At 35.6% G+C, this 10,856-nt stretch overlaps 3 pseudogenes; all 3 read right to left on the reverse strand.

Annotated features, from left to right (window-relative positions):
* Window positions 1-810: 810 nt before the first annotated feature.
* LOC130506627 (serine carboxypeptidase-like 15) lies at window positions 811-3,304 on the reverse strand (annotated as a pseudogene).
* A 464-nt stretch (window positions 3,305-3,768) lies between these two features.
* On the reverse strand, window positions 3,769-4,884 carry LOC130506628 (serine carboxypeptidase-like 14; annotated as a pseudogene).
* Window positions 4,885-5,505: 621 nt separating this feature from the next.
* LOC130506626 (serine carboxypeptidase-like 15) lies at window positions 5,506-8,004 on the reverse strand (annotated as a pseudogene).
* Between the last annotated feature and the right edge of the window lie 2,852 nt (window positions 8,005-10,856).

The raw sequence follows: 10,856 nt of genomic DNA on the forward strand, positions 1-10,856 counted from the left end.
TAGTCCATGAATACGTAGTAGAGACCAATGATGGGATATCTCCATTTTCAGACTCAATGTTGAAAAACAGAGGCCCTGCGTGCATTTATCTCAAATGGAAAACGAAATCATCAAAATTTCTCTAGAGAAAAGAAAAAAGAGTTTTAGATGTTATCATTCTCAAAAAGAAGGCCAGAGAGAGAAGAGCAGCCAGGTCCTCCACTTAATCAGATAAGAAGAGGGTCTTCTTCTGAGATTTCTCTCAGACTTGATGAAGTAGTAGAACAACTGTTCTTCCTCTGCCTCACCAACACCAATGTACCTAAACGACTTAACTCCAGAAATTCAGATCACAGAGTCAAATCATTTACAAGATTATTAACTTGGAGATGAGATGAGATGAGATGAGAAGAGGAACAGAACCCGGTTTCAAGTTCGAAAGGAAGAGGGCCTTGGAAACCAGGAAGACATCTTATGGTAGATCTTGAATAAGCATGCTGAATCAACACAAGAACAAGTAGCAGCAGCAACTTGATCTCCATTGTTTTTTCTTCTTTTGAGTTTCTGAGTTAAGGTCACATTTTGGACGAGAGGCACCACTATGCATGCGGTCCGGTCGGCACGAATAAATTATTCATGTTTAATGATGTTTAATTTATTATGATTTAATTATTATGCCAGATATCCCATTCCCAATTCAATCTCAGAGTGTGGAGTCACTGCTAAATTTCAACAGGCTAAAGTCCAATAACCATGTGCTTTAGGTTCTAAAATATATTAAAAAGATAAGACACAAATCTTCAGAAACTATTTTTGGTGGAATGGAATGGATTAGTCCAACGTAACACTCTTCAAGTCATCAAGTTTGACACTTGTAACTTGCAGATTTTGTCATTTCTCTGAAAACGATGTTTCTTTTTATACAATACTGGATATAAGGCAATCTTTTAACAAAATAATACTCTAAGAAAACCCACAAGTACTCTATAGTAACATTTATACATGGTAGATTCATCAAACCATACACCTTTCTGCATTAATATTAGTTAGATCAGTCCAAGTCTCCATGAGTTTCTGTGATTAGAGAGGTTGACCACTTATCCACCTCTCGAACATGATTGAATTTTCCTCTGGTTTATACTCTAACGTGTGCCCACCTCCCTATATAAACCAAACCCACAAACAAATCAAGAAAAGCTCTGCATATATGTAAAAGTGCTGTGGATCAAAAAGAGCTACCTTCACAGTAGCAAATGTCATCTTGTTAGCATAAGTCTGGGTGTATCTGCAAATAAAAATGTTGATCAGCCTATACAAACGAATAACAAAAACCCTGAAAAGGCAAAAAAAAAAGTATATACCCGGCGACTTTATTAAGTATTATCCATGGCCTCAATTTCTCAGTAATGGAATAGTTGAGAGACCTTATCCATGCTTGCGTTGCAACATAAGGGATTGTCATATCGTGATCACCGCTGTTCACAACCATGACAAAAGAAAAGTTTACAAACAATATTTGGTTAAGCAGAAGCTTATGAAGAAGTTATTCTCACGGTTTCGGTCGTTACCATCAATCAAAAGCCTTTACAAAACCAACTAATATTAAACTTTGTCATCATAAATACATTACCTTCTCCACATGAAGAGCTCTGCGCACATTCTCATCATTGGCCCAACAGTTAGAATGCACAGACATGCGATGCTCAGAGGGATTGCTTACACAGGGATCGGATGCCTTTGCATACTTTAGTCCTAGAATATATATGTTATATATAATCCAGAAACACACTGTAGATAAAACGCACAAAGTCTGAAGTTAGTGATATTTGTATATATACTGTCTAAAATTTTTTCAGTTTGTAATCTACACTCTCGAACTCTTGAACGGCTTTCAAACAATCTGTGTTAAGAGGATCCACTTTAATATAGTTTCCTCTACAGCTTCTCCTCAGAATCTGCAAATTAAGAAGAATCATGACTTAGTTTCTCAGCCGCTTCATTTTGGTGGTGACATGAAAAACATACACACAGTACTTGTACCTGGTAGTTTTCATCAGAGATCAAAGCCATCCCATGAGCAAATGGAATGCGCCAGTTATCATTATTATTAAAATCTGTTACAGGATTTCCCAGGACGTAACCCTGTTGTTTTGGTTAATTCTAGATGATCTCCACAAGGTAAATGTGTAATAAAAAAACAAGAGCCAAGATCAATTATGAACCTGAAGATTTACTAGAGGTTTACAACATAAACCATTTTCTGCAATAAAAAGTAAGAGAAATAACTTATCAACATAAACCCTTCACATAGGGATTGAGTGGTATCTGAAACTAACCATTTGAGATTTCTTGAACAATGGCGGGAACCACTATACCGGAATAAGAGTTTCCGGTGACATAGAAAGGATTTGAATAATATTCAGGATGCTTAGTTAGCCACTGCACAACAACCACCAATGAGGACAACAAAATCTCTAAAAGGTCTATGCACAAAGACATAAAAACAAATTGAGTTTTCTCTTTACATTATGAACAAACTCATTCACCAGCTTAGCTGATCTTGTGTCACTTGGAATCTCAGCAATTGAATTTCTTGAGTAAGAGAAGCCGGTCCCAACAGGCTGATCCAAATAGATTATATTGGCCACCTGAATAAAAAGAAGCAATCATCCAAAAAACTTGGAGATGACCACAAAAGGTTTCTATGTTCTATTGAATAAGCACTTTGTGTTAACCTTAGTCCATGAATATGTAGTAGAGACCAATGACGGGATATCTCCATTGTCAGACTCAATCTTGAAAGACAGAGGCCCTGCATTTATCTCAAATTGAAAACAAAACCATTAAAAAAATATCTCTAGAGAAGAAAAGAGTTTTAGATGTTTACCATTCTCAAAAAGAAGGCCAGAGAGAGAAGAGCAGCCAGGTCCTCCACTTAACCAGATAAGAAGAGGGTCTTCTTCTGGGTTTCTTTCAGATTTGATGAAGTAGTAGAACAACTGTTCTTCCTCTGCCTCACCAACACCTATGTACCTAAACCACTTAACTCCATAAAATCAGAACACAGAGTCATTCATTTTTAAGACTGTTTAATTTTGAAAATGAGAAGAGCAACAGAACCCGGTTAATTTCAATCTCGAAAGGAAGAGGCCCTTGGAAACCAGGAAGATATCTGACGGTAGATCTTGAATAAGCATGCTGAACAACAAGAAGAAGCAGCAGCAACTTGATCTCCATTTGTTTTTGTTTTGTTTTGAGTTTCTGAGTTGATGCCACATTTAGGACGAGAGGCTACGCATGCTGTCCTGTCCGGTTGCCACGAATGAAATTATTTATTTTTTTAATGTTTAATTTTGTTATGAATATACAGTAATTATTGTGCCAGACATCGGAGTCCCATTCAATCTCAAAGGGTGGAGCCAGGGCCGGCCATGGCTAAAAATTCAACAAGCTAAAGCCCAATAGATCATGTGCTTTAGGTTCTAAAAACATACTGTATGACATATATCTTCAGAAACTATTTGTGGTGTAAATGGTTTAGTCTCCACCTATATATATAACTCTTCAAGTTGTCAAAGTTTGACATTTATAGCTTATCAATTTTTTGTCCTTTTTCTTGAAAACGAAAACTCTTCAAGTAACATGTAAACATTTATTTATGGTAAATCCTATAAACCAAACATTAGTTTAGATCAGTTCAAGTCTTTAAGATCAATGTTTCAGTGTGTTATAGAGGTTGACTGCTTATCCACCTCTTGAACATGATTGAATTTTCCATTGGTTTATACTCTAACGTGTGTCCACCTCCCTATAAAACCAAACCAATCAAGAAAAAGCTCTGCATGTTATGTTAACGTACGTGTGCCTTTTCGGTACTGTTATTAAGATGGTATGGTATGGTATGGTATGCCGTATGCTGCTTATAATGTCATGAAGACACCGAATATCAAAGTCACATCGTTTCCATTTCCCAGTAGTCCCCTCTATAGACTTTAATCACCAGTTATTAACTTATTACGTCTATGATAATATATGCTTGTCACATACCTTCACGTGCTCTGCGTACGCTCTCGTTATTAGCCAAGTATTCTGATAACGAATACCGATACGTCTGCAACACGCAACATTGTTTTCTAGTGGTTTGTTGAGTGACTAGCTATTGAGCAAAAGATTCAAAGAAGCTCACATAGCAATCAGGAGATTTTGGATCACAGTTTGATGCTAGTATAAGTTCTTCATATATTCTACTAACACACTGAAAATAAACCACATGCATATACTATGTTAGTGACTTAACCATTGAAGCTGCAACTAGTTTCCAGAATGTGTAACCTACCTGCTTGAACTCCTGAACCAGTTTCAAGCACTCTGTGTAGCACATTAAAATAGTTTCCTCCACATCTTCTCTTCATGGACTACAAAGTAAAAGTTTTGAAATAGTCGTTTACTACTTCATTATGGAGACAAGAGATCCTAGGTTTTGTAGCTATATATACATCATAGAGCTCATCAGAGATGAGTGCTTTTCCATGAGCAAATGGAATGCGAGCGTTCCCATCAAGCACACCGTCTGTTAAAGGGTTTCCAAGCACGTAGCCCTGTTGTTGTTGGAATATATAGAAATCTATTATTCTTACAGCTTGATAAGGTATATGGAAGTAGTTTAAGGGACCAAGCATATACTGATGAACCTTAAGATTTATCTGAGGTTCGCAGCATATGTCATTATCTGTGATGAGATGGTGAAATAACTGATCAAGAAACAGGAGTCAAAGAAAAGGTGATTGTATAGGGGTTGAAGTGATAAAATAAAAAATGTTACCATTTGAGATTTCTTGAACTATGGCCTGGAATAACAATACCAGAATAAGAGTTTCCGGCGACATAGAAAGGATTAGAGAATATTCAGGATGCTTGACTAGCCACTGCACAAATAAAGTAATAGAACATTTGATCTTCTTCTGCCTCACCTAGACCAATGTACCTAAATGATTAAACTCCAAAACTGAGTACACAGATCCATGCATTCTAAGGCTAATATGAAGAATAAGATGAGGAGGAACAGAACCCGGTTTCAAGCTCAAAAGGAAGAGGGCCTTCAATACCAGGAAGATATCTTATTATAGAACCTGAATATAACAACAAGCAGTAGTTGCAGCAGCAGCAACAACTTGAATATCCAGGAACCCATTTTTCCTCTTGGGAGTTATGACAAAACATCTTTAAACTAAAGAAAACATAGGAGTTGACTAAAATAAAAGAAAGACTAAAGCTTTTCTGTTGAATAGACTTTGAAAGAGTCGCTCTGTAATGAAAAGTTGTGCACGTGAGAAGAGACAGAGTCGCGTGTAACGTGCGTTGCAGCTGGTCTAATACACATTAGTACAATACATGCTAGATCTAACACACTTGTAATAGAATAAGAGGCAAATACTTAATCACTTGTTGGTAGCAAAGCTTAACAAAGAAAGTGGAAATAGTAAAGGAAACCAACGAGTAGTAGTAACATATAACATTTATTTATTTTATTTTTCTGAACCAAGTAACATGTAAAAATTATTTATGATAAATCATCAAACCAACATGGCAACACACTTCCAGTTTATACATTAACCAGTCCCAGTCTCCAAGACTAATGTTACTGTGTGTTAGAGAGGTTGACCACTAATCCACCTTTTGAACATGATTGAATTTTCCTTTGGACTATACTCTAACGTGTGCCCACCTCCCTTTAAAACCAAACCCACAAACCATATCAAGAAAGAAAAAAAAACTCTGCATGTTATGCTAATAAAGATGTGTAACAAAGAGGTAACCTTCACAGTAGCAAAGGTCATTTTATTAGCATAAGTCGTGGTGTATCCAGCGACTTTATCAAGTATCATCCACGGCCTCCATTTATCAGTAACGGAATAGTTGAGACTTTATCCATGCTCGAGTTGAAACGAAAGGGATTCCCATATCGTGATGGCCGCTGATGCCAGATAGAAGGTTACAAAACAAAATATTTAATGAAGCACAAGCTTGTAAAAAGAAAGTTGTGTAACCTGAAGATGAGAGATCTATAGCCTTTGATGCTGTTATTCAGATGGTATGGTATGCTGCTTTTAATGTCATGAGGGCACCGCATATTATAGTCACATCGTTTCCATGTCCCTGTAGTCCCCTACAGTTCAAATTAAACCCTCATTAGAGTTTAGTCCATTAGTTATAACCATTGATATATATATATATATATATATGCTAATATGAATTTGTCATATACCTTCACCACTTTAAGTGCTCTGCGTACGCTCTCGTTATTAGCCCAGTATTCTGATAACGAATATCGATACGTCTGAAACACGCAACCTTGTCAACATTGTTTTCTAGTGGTTTGTTAGGTGACTAGCTATTTTGATCAAAAGATGCCAAGAAGCTTACATAACAATCAGGAGATTTTGGGTCACAGTTTGATTCTAGAATAAGTTCTTCATTTACTCTAAAAACACACTGAACATATACCATATGCATATCCTAAGTAAGTGATAATACCATTGAATCGCAAGTCGTGCAACTAGTTTCCAGAACGTGTAACCTACCTGCTTGAACTCCTGAACGAGTTTCAAGCATTCTTTGTTAAGAGGAAACACGTTAAAATAGTTTCCTCCACAGCTTCTCTTCATGGACTACAAAGTAAAAGTTTTGCAATGGTCGTTAGCTACTTGATTATGGAGACAAGAGACAAATGTTCTCATATATACATCATATAGCTCATCAGAGATGAGTCCCATTCCATGAGCAAATGGAATGCGAGCGTTCCCATCAAGTTCACCGTCTGTTAAGGGGTTTCCAAGCACGTAGCCCTGTTGTTTGAAATCATAGAGAAGAGGAAACACAGACTAAATCTTTAGTTCTTAATGCTTGATAAGGTATATGAAGATAGTGTAAGGAGCAAGCAAATATTGATGTACCTTGAGATTTATTTGAGGTTCGCAGCTTAGGTCATTTCCTGTGATAAAATAGTGAAATAAGTAAATAACTGACAAGAAACATGTTTCAACAAAAAAAAAAAACTGATCAGGAAACAAGATTCAAAGAAAAGGTGCTTGCATGGGGATTGAAAATGATAAAGGAAAAAGAGTGTTACCATTTGAGATTTCGTGAACGATGGCTGGAATCACTATACCGGCATAAGAGTTTCCGGCGACATATAAAGGATTGGAGAAATATTCAGGATGCTTGGCTAGCCACTGCACAGCAAACACAACACAGTCTTAAATGTTTGTATGCATCAAAAGGAAGATGATAGTTTGCTGTTTACCTTACGAATAAACTCATTAACCCGCTAGCTGCTTCAGTGTCACTTGGTGTTTCAGCATGTTGATTTCTTGAGTAGGAGAATCCAGTCCCAAGAGGCTGGTCCAGATATATTATATTCGCCACCTGAAAACAAGAAATGATCTTAAAAACTCGAAGTTTCATTTGGTTTGTGATCATGAGTAATATGTGTTAACCTTAGTCCATGAGTATGTAGTAGAGACCAAGGATGGGATACTTCCATTGTATGTCTCCACCTTAAAAGCAAGCGGTCCTGATTTTTTTTTTCAATTCAAACAGATCATTAACTATTCTTTGGAGAAAAAGAAAAGGAAGACTTAAAGATTCACCATTCTCATAAACAAGGCCAGAGAAAGAAGAGCAACCAGGTCCTCCAGTTAACCAGAGAAGAAGAGGGTCCTCTTCTGGGTTCCTCTCTGATTTTATAAAGTAATAAAACATTTGATCTTCCTCTGCCTCACCTAGACCAATGTACCTAAATGATTAAACTCCAAAACTGAGTACACAGATCCATACACATATAATATGAAGATAAGATGAAGAGGAACAATACCCGGTTTCAAGGTCAAAAGGAAGAGGGCCTTCAAAACCAGGAAGATATCTTACGACAGAACCTGAATCAGCATGGTGAATAACAACAAGCACTAGTTGCAGCAGCAGGGACAACTTGAATATCCAGGAACCCATTTTCCCTTGAGTGTTTGAGTGTTATGACAAAACATCTTTAAACTAAAGAAAAATAGGAGTTGACTAACATAAAAGAAAGACTAAAGCTTTTCTGTTGAGTAGACTTTGAAAGAGTCACTCTGTAATGAAAAATTGTGCACGTGAGAAGAGAGAAAGTCACGTGTAACGTGCGTTGCAGCTGGTCTAAGAGCATCTATATTGGTGTCCCAAAGATTTGGGCCCTAAGACATATTTTATTATAAAAGTTGGGTTAAGGGAATTAGTTAAAGGCACTTGTTAAAGACATTGATTATTGGTAGGGAATTTATTTGGCCCTTAATAATATAGAGAGATTAAGGTAACTGCCCCTAACCAAGGCCTAAATTAGCAATCTGTCCAAGCTCTGTAAAAATGGGACCAGCGTATGCCATTTAGGCAAGGATATGACGAAAACACCCCTCTCTGCTGTCAATCTATTAAGCGTAGTACCCTGACGCAGCAGGAGGCCGAAAAATGTGTCAGGGTCGTAGGCGGCATGCTCGATGTTGTAGGCCTGGTGCTATGTGACTTCTCCACCACTCGTTTCCTTTGGTTTTTGTGTACACCTCGCAGACTTTATTTCCGAGATGTCATCTGTGAGTGAAAAGATTTCGAATCAGAGTTGATAATTATTTTTTGGGAATTCGGCCAAAAAAACACTGAACATGGCGAGAATGACCAAAAGAAACATGGACTCGAAACTGGCCAAAAAAAGCCTGAACTTTTGTTGACTTTTATCAGTTTATTAAGAAACTTTGATTGACCGACCAGATTAAGACACCGTTAACCAACAGTTAAGACGGTGGTTAATCAATCGTTAAGTAAAACGACGTCGTTTTGAGATGGAATGAAACGACGTCGTTTTACCTACTTTTATCATCAAAAATATGTTGTTCGCGTGGATCGAACCTGAGAACTCATGGCCAAATGACGAGGTTTCTTGCCACTAGACTACTGTCACTTTTAAGAATATCCATAACATGTTTTCTTTTATTGAGTATCAAACAAATCTAGAAAAATTTAAATTCTTTTTTAAAAAATTCCAAAAAAATCTTAAAAATTCAAAAAAATTCTGAAAAGTAAAATTAAAATTGAAATTATAAATATTTAAAAAAAATCAAAACATTAATTTTTTTTTATAAAAATTAATGTATCTAAGATCATTTGAGCATTTTATCTTAAATACATTAATCATACAATTTTTTTTATAAATGAATATATTTGTGATAAAATAGAAAAAATGATATTTATCACCCTATATATGTTTTTCATTTAATTATTATCATATTTTAGAAAAAAAATTTAGTGATAATACCAATTGTTTATTGTATCTTAATTATCATTTGTCTATTTTATCTTAAATATATTATTCATATTAAAATCTATAGTGTGATAAATATCATTTTACTTTATATTACATAAGTTAATTTATTTAAAAATATGTTTCAAGTTTTTTTAATCATTAAATTTAATTCGTTGCATTTTTGAATTATTTTAGATTTTTTTTTGAAATTTTTAGTGTATTGATATTTTTTTAAAAAAAACTTATTTGTAATTTCAATTATAATTTTACTTTTCAGAATTTTCTTGAATTTTTAAGATTTTTTGGATTTTTTTTGAAAAGAATTTAGATTTTTGAGATTTGTTTGATACTCAATAAAAGAAAACATGTTATGGATATTCTAAAAAGTGACAGTAGTCTAGTGGCAAGAGACCTCGTTATTTGGCCATGAGTTCTCAGGTTCGATCCATGCGAACAACATATTTTTGATAATAAAAATAGGTAAAAACGACGTCGTTTCATTGTATCTCAAAACGACGTCGTTTTACTTAACGATCTTTGCAAACGTCGTTTAACCATTCTGTAACGGTGTGTTTAATTTGGCGAGTCAGCGATAACTTTGTGTTTAATTTGGCGAGTCAGCGATAACTTACTGATTAAAGTTTAAAATCAAATATAGTTCGGTGTTTTTTTGGCCAGCCAATATGTTCGTGTTTATTATGGCAATTCGTGCAAAGTTCATGATTTTTTTGGCCGAATTCCCATTATTTTTTACAGATATTTCAATACTTGCTTATAAATGCTTAACATATGAAGAATATTGAGTGGGAAGGAAGGTGAGAACGTAATCTGTGATCTGGAGTTGATAAGTGATAAACTCTTGTGACAGTATTCAATATTCATTATCACTTCCTGTAAAGGTAAGATCTTTCTGTAAATTTAAACATAAAATGTAGATGATAAAGTTAAAGAAAGCACATAGCAACAAACAAGTTTGAGCCTTGCTATCGGTAATGAGATATTGATTTTCGTAACTGATAAACATCTACATGACTGAGGTGCTGTTCGTTTGCTCACCCAGGTGATCCATTCGGATGAAGATGCAAGTTGATGTTCGTTTTGTACATTAAAATGCTACATCCAGATGGATCACCCAACTGCATTTATGAAAACTCATCTCAAATTCTCATCTAAATGAGGGTGAGTCTTCACGGAGCATCTGGGTGAAGGTGAGTCTTCACCAAAAATTTGATAATTTTTTTGTCAAAACAAAAAAATTCTCGCCAAACCCAAAAATGCAATTTCCCGTCAAAATTGGAAAACACAATTTCTCGTCAAAATCGGAAAAAAATAATTTTGCCAAAACCGGAAAACATAATTTCCCGTCAAAATCGTTCGTCAAAATCAGAAAAAGGCAATTTCCCGCCAAAACCGGAAAACACAATTTCTCGCCAAAATCGAAAACACACACTTTCAAGCCAAAACCGAGAAATCACAATTTCCCGCCAAAACTGGAAAATATAATTTCCCGCCAAAACCGAGAAACCACAATTTCCCGCCAAAACCGGAA

The sequence above is a fragment of the Raphanus sativus genome, unplaced genomic scaffold (assembly GCF_000801105.2).
Source record: "Raphanus sativus cultivar WK10039 unplaced genomic scaffold, ASM80110v3 Scaffold3477, whole genome shotgun sequence".
In the NCBI taxonomy this organism is placed as follows: Eukaryota; Viridiplantae; Streptophyta; class Magnoliopsida; order Brassicales; family Brassicaceae; genus Raphanus; species Raphanus sativus.